This window comes from Myiozetetes cayanensis, unplaced genomic scaffold (genome assembly GCF_022539395.1).
Source record: "Myiozetetes cayanensis isolate MyiCay16 unplaced genomic scaffold, myiCay2020 scf12, whole genome shotgun sequence".
NCBI lineage: Eukaryota > Metazoa > Chordata > Aves > Passeriformes > Tyrannidae > Myiozetetes > Myiozetetes cayanensis.
Window position 1 is genome coordinate 27,338,998 of NW_026086826.1, and position 14,568 is coordinate 27,353,565.

Here is a 14,568-nt window from a genome sequence, read left to right on the forward strand (position 1 = left end):
CCTGGCAGAGCACTTGTCATCCTGACAACGCAGTTAAGTTTCAAACTGGGCTCGCTCCTGACGTTTGCCTGAAGGTATATTTAACTAGTGCGGGAGATGCTGGAGCACAAGTGTGCACCTTTGAGCCCAAGGAAGCCTCCATGTGGGTTAGGGAAGGGGGGAGACGGGCTCCAAATGGAAAATGTGCCTCCTTTCCTCCCTCCCTGTCTGTGCGTAGCCAGACTGCAGGGCTGTGCTCGCAGCTTGGTGAGAGAGGATGCTAATGAAGCGTGAACCGGCTGCGCTCAGTGGCAGCTCCGTGTATCTGCCACCAGCCCACCTCTTCCTTTCATTCCTTCTGAATTTGCATGTTGCGTTTGACGAATGGAAATGTGGGCTTCGCTTTGAAGCGGGAGGGATGACAAACAAACAGATAGGATGGGAGCTCAAACTCTGCTTTCCCAGGGCAGGGCTAAATTGTCAGAGGATGCACAAGGCTTCTGGGAGAGATTTGCAGCTTTTGGGACTGGGTTTTGCAGGTTCAGTGGGGTGCAAAGGCAGGGTGGCTCCGTGCTCTGCCCAGAAATCTTTTCTGTGTTTTTTTTGTTGGGTTGTTTTGTTTTTTTTTTTCCAGCCCTGACTTTGAGTGCTTTGTGCTCCAGGGCTGCTGCTCCTGTGTATGGAGTCTGAAGCTCCCAACCCTTCACTCCCAAGAGACACCTCCCACCTCCCTTAAACCCCTTTCAGCTCTCCCTGCTGCAGCAGAACCTGCTCCATCTCTCCTGTCCAGGTACCCCTGCTCTTCTTCCCCACAGCCCCTGGCACTCACCTCCCTTTTATTCCTCAGCTTTCACTGTTTCAGTCAGGTCTTTGCTCACTTTCTGTCCCCATACCCTGTGCTGTGGGATTTTAGGCACCAAGATATGACCAGTGTGCCCAGAAATCCCAGGATGGTGCCTACAGACCACAGGCTTGTGTTGAATTCACATTGCATGCACTTGGGAATAGAAAGCCTCCTCTCCCAAAACTCTCCAGCTACCAAAATCACAGAACTGATAATGTTAGAAAAGAGCTCTAAGATCATTGAGTCCAGCTGTTAATGCAGTACTGCCGTGTTCACCACTAAATCATGTCCCCACAATAGTCCAGGCAGCCCCAGGAGAGCAGGATGCTTTATGTCTGGTGCTGTGTTGTGAGAAGTTTCTGTGGCAGAGCTTAAGGCTGATTCCTTGACATCAGATGCTGCTGAAAAGAGACGTGATTGGGGTTTTGTGTGGTTTTTGTTTGTTTGTTTGTTTGTTTTTGTTATTATTTTATAGTGAGTGACTTCTTGGCATTTTTGAGAAGCAAACTCCCAGCTAGGAGGCAGAACAAGCTGGGCATGTGAAATGGGAGTAATGCAATGAGCCAGAGCACCTGCTGCCTTGGAGGGTCTGAACTGTCCCCTTGTTGCTTTCATCACATCCCCAGGCATCTCATGGCACCTCACCTGCCTGCAGAGAAACATCTGGAAGGGTGCAAATGCCAATCTGTGTTTTTACTGGCCCTGCAGAACAAAGCCAGTTCCAGCAGCAGTGACAGCAGGAGGAGATGGAAATGGAGTGTTAGACACTGGAGTACCTGGGATCCTTGCCTGACAATAGGTGTCTGCAGCAGTATGGGAACAGGCTAAAATCAGGGATGTTAGTCCATGCTCTCACTTGCAGCTGTGTGGTTTTATCTTCCTTTCTAGATTGGCTTTAAGATGTAGGAAAGTGTCGAGATCCTTCCCACAGGAGAGATTTGCTGAGGTTCCTTAGCTGGTACAAATCAATCAAGCTCTAACTCACAAAGCACCCTATGGGGACGCAACTTCGATAGGAACCTTCCCTCTGAAGTTTGATGTGATTTCCTTTTCTGCCAGCCACATATTTTCCTCTTTTCATCGCAAAAATAAAAGCTGTGAGAAAATCTGGCCAAGCCCCGGAGCTGGTCCCCACCTCCCTTGTCCCAGCCTTCGTGCCCTCCATCAGAAAACTGTGAGTCATCACCTCTTGGCTCCACCAGCTTTGTAATGTGGTTTGTTTTTTTTTTTTCCTCCTCCTCATTCCCCCATCCCAGCTGAGGTGAAGAAGCGAGAAAGCAAATAGGAATAAATACCTCCAGCCATAAAAGTGAAATAAATCAATATCTCTTCTCTGAAGCCAGAGATGCTTAATAGGCAAGGATCACTGCCAGATTGTAAAAAATGTGTTTAGTGTGCAGCTGGGGCAAGTTTAACCCTTGGACATAAACAGCTGAGCGGCTTCTCACATCTTTGAATTAAATAACTTTAACTGCACAGGGCTGTGATTAATAGAGGTGCCTCTGCTTGGGATGCACCAGGTATTTGGTGCCTGAGGATTGTCTGGGAGGTTGGCAGGGAGAAGTTGTTGCCAGGTCACCTCTGCAGGCCCAGAGATGCTTTTTTTTGTGAAGGTAGAGCTCTAGTTGTGGGTAAGGGAGCTCCTGGGCACCGGACTGAGCTGGTGGGGCTTCAGCTGCCTTTCCCAGGAATTAAGGACTCTTCTGTCTCTCCATCCTGCCTTTCTGTGGTGGGAAAGCAGAGGAGCAAAGCTCAAATGAGTCAGTGATAGGATATGAGGGAGTGGCATGAACCTGTGCCAGGGGAGGTCTAGGCTGGGCATTAGGAAAAGGCTCTTTCTCCCAGAGGGTGGTTGGGTACTGGAACAGGCTCCACATGGGAGTGATCAGGGCAACAAGCTTGACAAAGGGAAAGTGTTAGTCCTGCTGTTAGTCCAGCTGGTTTGGTGAGACCACCTCAGGAATAACAGAGGTACTCTGGCCAATCTTTCTGAAGACCAATGAAGCCAAATGGGAACAGGGTATAAAAAGCCCTGCACAGAAATTCATAGGCATGAACATGCCAGCACACAGAGTTTGACTTCACAAAATCAAGGCTGAGAGGTGATGCACTTCAGGAGAAGAACTATTTAGAGATGTTGGCACCAGGACAGCTATTTATGGGCTGTCCATGAGGTTGGGAGATTGGTGACAAGCCAAACGGTACAAATCCCTTCCAGCAGTCATGGAACAGGGAAGCACTGGGACTGATTTAAAGTGAAGTTGAGCAGGAGTGATTATGTGATATAACTGCAGCACTGCTCAGAGGCTGGATGCAGGGATGTGGCATTTCTTACTACTCTTATTTACCATGCTCTGTGTGCCTTTTGTTGGGGCTTGGAGCTCAAAGATAGCCAAGGTATTTCAGAAGAGGATTAGGGTCAGTTTTCCACAAAGCCTTCTTGCACCTCTATAAGCCATTTGTTCTCCTGGCACAGTCTCACACTCACTTAAGTGCTGCCTGGCACACACATGTTTTCCTGACCTAGAGCAGAAGCCTTTTGCTGTGGAGACCCACATGATGGAAATTCACTTGGTGTTCAGCAACTGGGCATCTGGCACAACTCTCAAAATCAGCTTGTTTCTGTGCAAAAGGAAGGCAGGTTGTAGTGGGCAAGGTGATCCTGGAAGCACTTGTATTTGTTTTGATTTTTTTTTTTCCTCACAAGTAGAGGAAATTCTATCTCTTGCTAGCATAGCCTCTGCTTGCCACAGGTTTGGGAGTTGTTAAAGTAGCAGTGGGACAGGCTATTCCAAGTTGACCCACTTTTGCTGTTCTCCAATGGAGAGTATTGCCCTTAGCTGGGACAGAACAAACGTGTTGAGGTTGTGGTTTGCATAAAGTGGGCAGGATTTGCCCCATCACTTTTACCAGGCATTCTTTATGGGCAGGAGGGGAGAAACCTGGGTCTTCGGCCAAAAAAAGGGCTTTTACTGACTCTTGATATGTTGCCTCTTACCTTGCTCTCAGGCCTGTCAGTGGCTCCTACTCCTCTCTGCCAGATTTGAGTTTGGACTTGGAAGTCCTTGTAGTCAGAGCAGGGGGTGTCAGTGGTAGTTCTCCACACCTAAATCCACTTGAAATAATTAGGGCTGGGAAAGGCTTTTCATATCAAGTTCAACCATTAACCCAGCACCGCAACTTCTTGTTCTTGGTCTCTTGATCCCCTCAAACAGGAAGAAAGGAGGGACAGCATTGCCTGAGTGAGGTCTGTAAGAGTCCACTGCCTCCAGGACTCCAAGTGTTTTGGGTGAGGTGTTGTCCCATGGGCACCAAAGATCTGTGTGGCTTTGAGTGTGTCATTCCTTCCTTGCCCCTTCCTCCACCTCCAAACGTGGGAGAAAATCCTCTTGTTGGTGCCTGCAGAGCTGTCTGTGAGAGTCCAGCCACGGAAGAGCTGGTGGATTGCTTTTCTCCCCAAGGCAATGCAAGTGCTCCTGGTGGGATAATCAATCTCCCCGGGAGCTCCCTCAGCCTGAGGCGACCGCCCTGACTTTATGGAGTGTGGAGCATCTCCCCTGCCGTGGCCGCGAGTCCCCCTTCCAGGCAGCAGCTCACCCGTGGGATGGGGAGCGTCTGTGTGTGTGTTTAAAGGTCGTAAAACTCTCCGAGGAGGAAAGCTCCAGCCGTTCCATGTGCCGACGGGAGAGCTCCCGGCGCTCCAGCTTCCTTGGCATAAAATCACAGCGGCGGGTAAATCCTGGAGAAATAAAACCAACCCAGTGGGATTAGCCTAGAACCTTGTGCAGGAGGTGGGAAGTGTTTTCACAGTGTTTCCTCCTCTCTCGTGGGTACTGAATCACTGTGGGTGATTTTTCAGCTTGGGGCTGGTCAAACCAGCCGGGGCTCCTTGTTGGTTAATGACAGTGAGGGAGAGAGGCCCCTCTTTGATGTTCTGACAGTACCACATTCCCCTTGCATTTCCCAAAATGGTGATAAAAGGCACTAGCAGTGTTTTTTTGGGGTGTCTTTTTGCTTCCTCCCTGGAGTTTCTGAGGCTGTGCCCAAAGGCAGGTGGGGCTGAGGGAGGGAGGATGTTCCCCAGCACCATCCAGCATTGAGCTGGGTTGCTCTGCCTTGCTGGCTGCCCCGAGGGCAGGAGCCATCACCCAGGCTGGGATTTCTCCCGAGGCTGGGAAGTAGCTGCCAGGCCAGATCTGGTATGGGGGGAAGGGAAAGACTCGGTTTCTTTGCGTATCTGAGGGTGGATTAAGTGGAGCGTTCCTTGTTAGCTAATTGAAACAGTCAAAATGTCAAATGAGGCATTTCAATAATAGTGATGTTTAGGAGCTTTACGTTTTTATTTCTGTCCCTCTCTCCTTTGTATTGTGCCTTCAAGACATGGGGACCTAAGTCTCTGCCTTTACAGAAACCCTCTCAAAGAGGGGCTTCAGGGTGATGGGGCAAGGACTGAAGCCGTTTTAATCCCCTCCAATTCCAACATTATTGTGTTTCAGCAAATATTTTGCAAAAGGATTTTCAGGCTGAACTTCAAACAGGAAAATGCCTCACTCCAGTGACTCGGGGAGCTTTGCAAATTTAGAAAAGAAAATGAAGATTGTTTTAGCTGACATTTAAACCTCTTCTCTTTTCCCAACCTGTCAGGAAGCTTCATACACTTCTGGTCAGACGCTCTTTCCCTGAAGAAGAAAAGGATATTTATAGCCGGGTAGGACCATAAAGGGGAAATCTCCAGGCTGCAGTACCTGTCAGAGGAGGTTACTTATGGCCCCAATAGCAGCAGCCAACCCGGAACCCACTACAGGGAAGCAAAAAGGGGATGGTCCAGCCCTTGGCCCCACAGGAGGGTTCTAGCCCAAGTAATTTGAAGGTAGGCTTGGCTGGAGCGTGGTATTTTCTAGGAAAACTTTTTCCTTATGGCTCACTGTGTTTTGTGCCCTTCTGAATCTTGGGAAGAGTTGATACAGAGAGACCTTGAAGTGTGGATGATTCCTGTCACTTGGAGAGGTAGGGAAGGGGTTCACTAGAGATGCCAAACCCAAATAAAACCAGTTCATCCCAGAGACAGGCTGTGGCTTCCTTGCCCTGGTTGGTTAGGAGTTCCTGAGGGGCTGATGGAGCACCTGGCTGCAGGTTTTGGTTCCTCCTTGCTCCCTCTCAGCCAGGGCTGAAGCCGGGCCAGCGGCGCCAAGCAGCGAGCAGCTGTCTGAGCTGTGTTTGGAGCAGTTTTCTCCCAGGGATTAGAGTGATTGGGGTTTCTTAAGGTAAAGACAGCGTGCAAAGAGAAAGCAGCGTGTCTGGGGACAGCAAAGCTCCTCTGCAACCTGCTCTTAACTGCAGCTTGTTCTACACAAAGAGTTTTTGTTGGCACGTCACCTCTGATCCAGCCACTGGTCCAGAAGGATGGGAGCTTGCCCTGTGGGGCTGGGGAGTGGGGTTGGGGTTGTTTTCTGTGGCTGACGGGGCTGTACAGGAGGTTTTGGCACAAGAATTTCTGCAACCCGAGCCCTGGGGCTTGCTCCGAGGCCCCAGGTAGGACACTGAGGGCATTTTGATGTAGCACAAGGTAGCTGGAAGCTGGATGATGGTTGGTGTCAGGCTGTTATTTCTGTGTGGTGTTGGCTCATTGGACTATAGTGTGGAAATCTCTGATGAGCTTAAACGCGACCTGGGAACATCTCTCATGGTGTAGGTCCCTCACTTTTCTTTTTGGCCAGTATGGGCTGATCTTTTTCTGTGTTTTCCCATGTCTCTTTAGATTTTAAGGAAAAGGAATCCAGGTGCAGTGCCTGGAGGGAACCATGATGTGGTCTGGCCAAGAAGGGTGTGGGGACCCCTTTTCCATGGAATAGGGGGTGTAGGTACCAAAAAGAGCTGTGTAAGGTGCAGCAGGCATACTTTTCTTATAGGAAAACCACCTGGGGTGAAGGAATAACAAATCCCCTCTTGCAGACCATGTCTCATGGAGGCGAAGCCCAGAGGGATCTTCCCAGGCTGATGTTGCTCCTCTGGGCTGTGTAGAAGTGGGAGAGCCCAGGACACTGTGCAGGATTATGATCTGGGGCACATCAGGTTTGCCCTGTTGGCTCTGCTTCCGTGTCCCTCCCGATCCCAGTGCAGTCCTAAAGCTGAGCTGCTCAGGTTTTCATGATCCCAGAAAGGAAAGGAGCAAATCTCTTAAACATTGAGCTCACTACCAGGGTTTTCCTGCCTTCTGCCCACCCCGGTGGATGTTAACAAGCTGGTAGATCTAGACCTGCTGTGCCTTGATAGAAAGATTTATTTTTAGGACCTTGATATTTAAAATGATCTGTTATAATTTCATGCTTAAATAACACTAAATAATGTTCCCTGTTTGCACAGTGTATTTGGAGGAGGCGAATAAACCAAACAAACCAGCTATGACTGAGTTTTCTTAGTATTTTCAGAGTGAAACAAACAGTAAAAAACAAGGCCTTGGCCAATTTAACACTTTGGGGGTATTTTCTATTTGGCATTTCACTTTTTCATTTTCACAGGCCAAGAAACACGAGAGTTCTAAAGAGCCAGTGGCTTTTTGCCAAAGAAGACTCAGTTGATCTTAAATTGAAAAAAGGAGAAAAGAATGGAAAAAAAAATTAGAAGTGAACTTATTGTTTTTTTCTTAGGAACTGGCAGGGCTAATGACTCTGGAGGTGCCATGGGATTTTATGCGAGTGCAGAAAAGACTTAGAAAATATTCAGCAAGTTCATTTCGGCTCCTTTCATGCTTCTCAAATCCCGAGCCTTCTTTTATTGCTGCTTTATGTCGATTTGGCACTGCTTGATTTCGCTGCTGCTCTCGATGTTGCTGCGATGGCACTGCCATGCTGCGTGTGGAGCAGGTCCCGCCCTGACCACATCCCTGGCATTCCACGTAACCTGCCTGGGCTTTGAGGTGATTGAATTAAAACTCCTGCCTTCAGCTGACCAGGTTTGGGAATAGGAAGTTCAGGCCAAGCTGCCCTTACCTGTGTGCAAAGCCACAGGTGTGTCGTTTTAAGCAAAGAGACTTTGTGATTAGTCATGAATGGGTTGTGTTCCCTTCTGGAAAACTGCCATCGGAGAGGGAATATAGCCTGGGCTGCTGCACATCAGCTCATCGGTGTGCCTTTCTCTGGAAGGATCCCTCCCTCCCTGCCAGAGTTCAAGAAGCATTTGGACAATGCTCTCAGGCACGTGCTGGGATTCCATGCAGGGCCAGGCAGTGGACCCGATAGTCTTGCGGGTCCCTTCCAACTCAGGATTGATTCTGTGATTCTCCTGTTAGAAGGGCATGAGTAACTTTTCCCTCTCTGTCCCTGTGTGTATTTGCCCCACGGAGCATCATTCCTGCAGGTCCAGGCTGTGGCAGTGAAGATGCTGAGGCTCCTGAGCAGCCCTGCATCCCGCTCTCGGTTCTTCCCTTTCCCTCCAGTCCTCCCTCTGTCCCGCCTGTCGGGGTGTGAGCGGCCTTCCCTCAGCACCTCCCCTCCTTCCAGGCTGGCAAAATCTTTCTCAGCCTTCCCCTCCCTCCTCTCCACACAAGCCTCGGCTCTGTTTGTGCCCACATTAGCATTTCTGCTGACTGCAAGGATCAGTTTAATTTCATGGGTGTCATTTCCTTCAAGAAATCTCTCTCTGAGCAGCAGCCCGACGAATGCCTGATAAAACATATTTTCCTACGGTAATGATTTTATGGACCCATAAGTCATGAATTTATTATGATCTCAGCCCCTGCTGCTGATTGCTGTAAAATGCAAAGTAATTAACAGCGAGCGGTAGCAGCTATTCCCACCTGGTAGCGTGTTCTTGGGTACGCTGATGGCTCTGATTAAAGTAATGGCTGAAGTGTACAGCCCGGCTGTAAAATATTAGCATGATTAATGCAGTATCCCAAATAAGAAACAAAACTAATGGGCATGGTTTAAGGAATTAAATATATATATATATATATACACACACACATTCCTCTCCCGCCCTCTAGCTATTGTTCTGGCTCATTTGTGCTTTCTTTTCTGTTAAATAATGTATGGGCTGGAGGACTGGGGGCCAGGCTAGAGATGCATATTGCACTTTCACAACATCTTAAGTGCTTGTGTTAATTTTTCACTCCTTCCTCCTCTTTCCCCTCAGCCTGCCATCTCCCATCGCGCAGGGGGAGAGAGATAATCAAGTTTCCCGAACTTGGCCTGAAGTCAGATGTGATTTGATTTGGATTGCAGGACAGCCCGGGGAAGCGGCTGGGAGGCAACTTGGAGAGTTGGAGTCCGTTTCTGGCCTCGCAGGAGAGAAACCCTGACGCTGTGTGTTCGCATTGCCGTGGCTGGGGGTGATCTCCGGGCTGTCTCAGCAGACGGGAAGCCCGTAAGGTTTCTGCTCGTGAAGGATAACCACATCTGTCCAAAAGCTGCAGTGCTTCTGCTGGGAAAAGAAGGCTTTTGCTTTTCTTTTTCTGAACAGCTTAAAAAAAAACAGCAGTGACTGCATCCAAGTGAAAAATTAGTGAAAATAAGACCCGTGTCAGATTTCTCCCCGCCACCCTTCCCAAAGCCATGATAAATTTGACTTCTGCTGTTGACCAATGGGAAAGATTAGAAATTACTTGGGCTTGGGGATGAGAAAGGAAAAGAAAGTAGGCTTTTTTTTCCTTTCTTTTTTTTTTTTTTTTAAGACAAACACTTAAAAAATTTCATTTGGAAATAGAGAAAATACCCTATTAAAAAAAAAAAAAGGAAAAAAGGAAAAAAAGGCTTTTCTGACTTACCTATTTTGATCAGCTCTTCCAATTTCTGAAGATGCATACACCAATGTCATCTAATTCCCTGTGATCTGCCTCTGCCTTTTCAGGTGTATTGATCTGCTCTAGTTTACGAAGCTCCTGACTATTGGAAAGAAGAGTTTATAAATAACTACAGAGAATGAGGGTTCTGTATCACAGGAGTTCCAGCTGGGCTGCTTTTGTTTATCGCACAACACACATTTTTTTTTTGTTTGGAACTTTTCTTAACCAGGAGGTTGCAAAAGGAAGCTCAGCATGCCAATGTCACTGAGAATTGTTGTGTTGTATTGTACTGTGCAAACGGTGTTTGCTCCCTCTTGGGATGGAGAGGTTTCTGGGTTTGTTTTTTGTAGATAAGATATAAACTCAGTAGTGGTTCTGCTAGTAAATACAAGTAGCCCCAAGCTCCAGAACGCATTTTGTTGGTCCCTCCAGTAATTTGATAAAGTATCCTTCCAGCAACCTCCTGAAAGTACAACACGAACAATTTTGTTGATCCTTCAGGATCTGGAGTAGTTGTGGGAAGGGATGCTGGGCTCCATCAGTGACTCTGCACAGTGGCCACTGCCCTGCCAGCATCGGTGTGGGTTTTGGATGTCTCACCTGTGTTCAGGAGTGGTCAAACCCAGGAACTACATGTGGTACCAGAAGGGTGAGAAATGAAGCTGCTTCTCTAAAATTGGCCCCGCTGGAGGTGTGACTACCTTTTTTGGGAAGGGTATAGGAAACCTCAAAAAGACTGTGATCAAAGGAGGAGCTTCCAAGTAAAGGGAGATGATTCAGATTGAGACGTGTTTGTTGAGTAGAGGGGCAGATGGGGATGAGTAAAGAGGAAAGGGGCATGATCAAGCCATGCATAGTCCAGAGAGGAGTAGAAGAGGTGGCATGGGTGGATTTGGATTACAAGGGTTACCCAGTGGACTCATTAAATAGAAGGTTTAAAGAAAATGAGGGGAAGTCCATTTTCCTGACATGCATAAGTACATATGTATTCCATCACCACGTCCTGCTGTGGAGTCCAAAAGGGAAGAACAGAGGTGAAGCAGGACTAGATCATCATAGAAGGCAGATCTGGATGTAACCAAAGGGTTTGCAACAAGAAGAGGGCCACAGATATTCCATCCCTCATTTTCTTTTCCCTCCCTCCTCTCGGCAAGGCTGTGGCCATGTTTTTGTGCCCACTGTGTCCTCTTGTCACGGCTGACGGGCTCGGAGGCTGGGAGCTGGAGGATGTGTTTGACTGACACACTTTCTTTCCTCAGGAATGGATGTCCCCAGCGTCTTCCCCCAGCACCTCAGATGGGAACCATGAGGGAGTGCAGGGCAGGTGCTGAAGGGAGGGCGATGATGCTGGGCTACATCGTGATTCCCACCAGAAACATCCATGTGGAGGACACCACCAGCCCCTGGGGCTGAGGCAGTGACCTCGAGAGGTAAGAGCCAGGTGTGTGAGCGTCATCCCAGCTCTGAGGTGTGAGGCTGGTGTGTGGTGGCTGGGCCAGGGGAGGCAGATCCTTTCCATCCCTCGTTTGGGCACTGTTTGAGTTCGGCTGCTGCAGTCGGGCGGTGTGGCTGTGGGGTCTTACTCAGAAGGCTCTGTCAGCAGTGCACATGTGTTAATGATGTTTGAGGAGTCATTTCTGTGGGAGACCTGAGAGCCAGACAGCTCTGCAAATCAGCCCATTAGTATTTTTAAAAGAAAATCTCCATCCTATAGGAACTGCTGGCCTCTGGAGACGTGCTAGAACTGTATCCCAGACTCCACTGCACCTGCTTCTATTAGATCTTTCCCTCTCTCCTTTTATCTACCCCTTTTCCTTCCCCCCTGGCTACAGCTTTCTATTGCTGTCCTATCCAAAACACTCTTTAGCTATTGCTTTGGAAGTTTGCACAAGGATAAGTTGGCGTTTACTTTTTCTCCCCCCACCCCCTCTTCCTTACTCTTTTTGGAGCTAATCACCCTGGTGAAATTGAGCTGTAATTCAGTTGGCAGTGGTCAGATTGAGCTGAACGTGAGTGCTCCAGCACATCCCCAGATTCTTTGCATCAACAGAAATGAGCACAGACAGGCGCAGAGCGAGGGAGAGATCGCGTGGCCTTGTTTAAAACACACTCGCGCAGCAGCGTCAGCTGCCTGAACAAAAGCTGCCTGTCTCCTCCTCGGAGGTGGGTGAAGGAAGAGGTTACTGGGCTTGATGTGCACGGAGAGAGGGGGAGACAGCGTTCCCCCCCTCCTCCCCTTGCCATCTGCAGCTGTGTGGCAGGTAGGGCTCGGTTTGGTAGGGAGGATTTATAGCTGTCGTGAGTCAGTCAGTGTGTCAGGGTAAATCAAGCCTGACGTTTTTAACATCTTCCCCACACAAAGCAGGGGGGGCAAGGGGGAATGGAGGAAGCAATTGTAATTTTATGTCTATATCCTGCTCGACTAATCAAGGTGAGCAAGAGACATGCCAGCCAGGGGTGATTTTCCTCTTGTTAGCGTGAACATTGCTTTGCTTTGGCTTCCCCCTTCCTTTCCTGGGCTAGCGTAGCAATCTCCTCTGTCAGGAAAGAAAGATCCAGCTGATCGATGCTAGAGGCTGGTAGACAAATGATTCTTGCTCCTCCTGACTGTCTTTTGTAGTATGTCTCTAATTAGGTAAGTGAAAACTCATGGCAAAACACATTTTGGTAGAGTTTTGCCTACCTTTGACGCTGTGTCCTGCCTCCTCACTCCTATTGAGATCCCAAACCCTGATGGCAGTGCTGCAGTGTACCATATCCTCTCCTGCCCTTCTCAAGAGCACCTTGCTCAGGTTGGACAGGCTATAGAGAGAAGGAATATCTGCATCACACCTGGAAGGTAATTCCAGGGGATTTCCAGCAGCAGCATGGAAGAGTTTAAGGAAGAGTTGTCTTGGTATGCCTCTTGTCTTGCCTCAGGCACGTGTGCTGCTGCAAAGCCTCCCTGTGCCTTTTACCTCACTGCCAGCACAGGCTGCCTGCTCCCATACCAGGTGGGCAAAAAAATTCCCTCTGGTGAGCAAGGAGAGGAAAGGAGGCCAAACAGATACATAAGTAGGTGCCACCTTCCTATGCCACAGTCCAGAGTGTTGGTGTAATATATCAGGAGAATCCTGGTTTGAATACTGGGATTAACAGAATGCTCTCCCTTTTGCCAGAAGTGATGATCCAGTAGGCTGGAATACCCTGTGGCAGGGAAAGGGGTCTCTCCCCAGGGAAGGACCTGGGCAGCTTCAGTGCTGTCTGCCAGCCCATGGCACAGGTTGTCCTGAAGGTGAGTGAGGCAGATCATGCACAGTCCTGAGCTGGAGCTGTTGGGCAGCATTAAAACCTGCACGCTGGGTCCATGTGCCATCTAGGCAGGGCAGCATCATTAAAATTCCTTGTGTGCACAGAAGTGGACTAAGTCATCAGCACAGGGCAGGGAGCCTCCAAGTTCTGTGGGCTTGTGCTGATTTACACCAGCTGGGGAACTGGGCCAAATCTGTCTCGTTCAGTGAATGATCATTCAATTTTTCTCTCTGCTATCAAGCCCTTAAACAAAAGCCAATTGAAATCAATGGGAGACTTTCATCATTTTCAGGGTTATAGGCCTAAAAAATTGGATGCTGGGGGAAAAAGCAGGCAGGGGAAGAGAAAGGGAAGGAGGAATAAATGCTGCTGTAACATTATGGCTTACAACGGAAACAGATGGAAGTGAGAAATGCTTTCGTTACGATTCTCCAGCAGCATCAATTCAGCAAAGCTGTACATGGAGATGTGAACACTGCAGAGCATCCTTCCTTATGTAAACAGCTCTATGGGTGCAAAGGGAGCCCGTCCCTCTGTGAATCCTGTCTCTGCGTGTCCTATTTCTATATGTGATTAAGTTCTCTGCTCTTCCTCTGCAGTTAGGGTTGTTATTAGTGGTAAGCACATGCTCCACAGGCTGGCTGTTCCACACAGAAATGCAGGAAGAAGCGCTGCCTTCTGCTCCCAGAAACCAGCAGGATTTTTTTTTTTTTTTTGCCATAGCTGGAAGAGGGGGAGGTTAATATCTCACCAGCCTCTGGCTGTGTTTTGATAAAATCCTTTGTCCAATGACTGCAAAGCTTTTTGCATGTACAGCGGGGTAAAGCCCCTTCAGACAGGTATTATCTGGCCTATTTTTACAGCTGAGAATTTGCAGCCTTCGGAGCCATCTGAAGGCACTGCCTTCACCTTGTGATCTCCTCGGCTGAATGAATATGTCAGGATCGGTCCTTTCAAACCCGGCCCCAGTTCGAACACAGCCCTGCAGTCTGTCTGGGCACGGTTAGATCCTTCCTCCCTCAGCCTCCCCCTCCGTATAACAGGTATGACAATCATCCTTTCCCCCCGGGTAAACATTTCATTATGCGGTGCTGCCGAAGTGCCTCGCAGGAGAGAGGACCTACAGATAAGTCTGCATTCTCATTTTGGCTGTATTTGTGTGCGTGTTTTCTGCTTTAGCTGCTCTTCTCTTTCTTTGCCTGCTCATTAGTTCTGCCTGAGTGCAGGACCTCTCCAAAAAATGCAGTGTTGGCAGCGGGCATGAATTCTTAACGACTGCTGTCTCTAATGACAGAATCCGGGGCCAGGTAGTCAGTTTGCTTGCTGGGAGAAAGGAGAGGCAGATGAGACAGTGGCTCTTCCCCTCATCGTGGGGTGAGTCTGCAAAATCACAGAAGGATCTGCAAAATATGCTCAGGTCTTGGCCTGCTTCTCATGCTGCAAGGAGAATTGCTTGGGATGGCAGACGGAAAGAGATGCCTCTCAGGCTGTTGAATTTGTTTTTAAAGCTCACTCTGGCCTCTCTCTGCTGTTCTACCCAAGCAATCAACAACAGATTTTGTCTTTTGAGCCAAAGCTGAAAATCTCGAGCCTGACTTGCCCAGTGCCCTTTTGTGCAGTCCAACTCAATGCAGAGGGAAGTAAAACCGGGGGGAAAAACCCACACAAAACA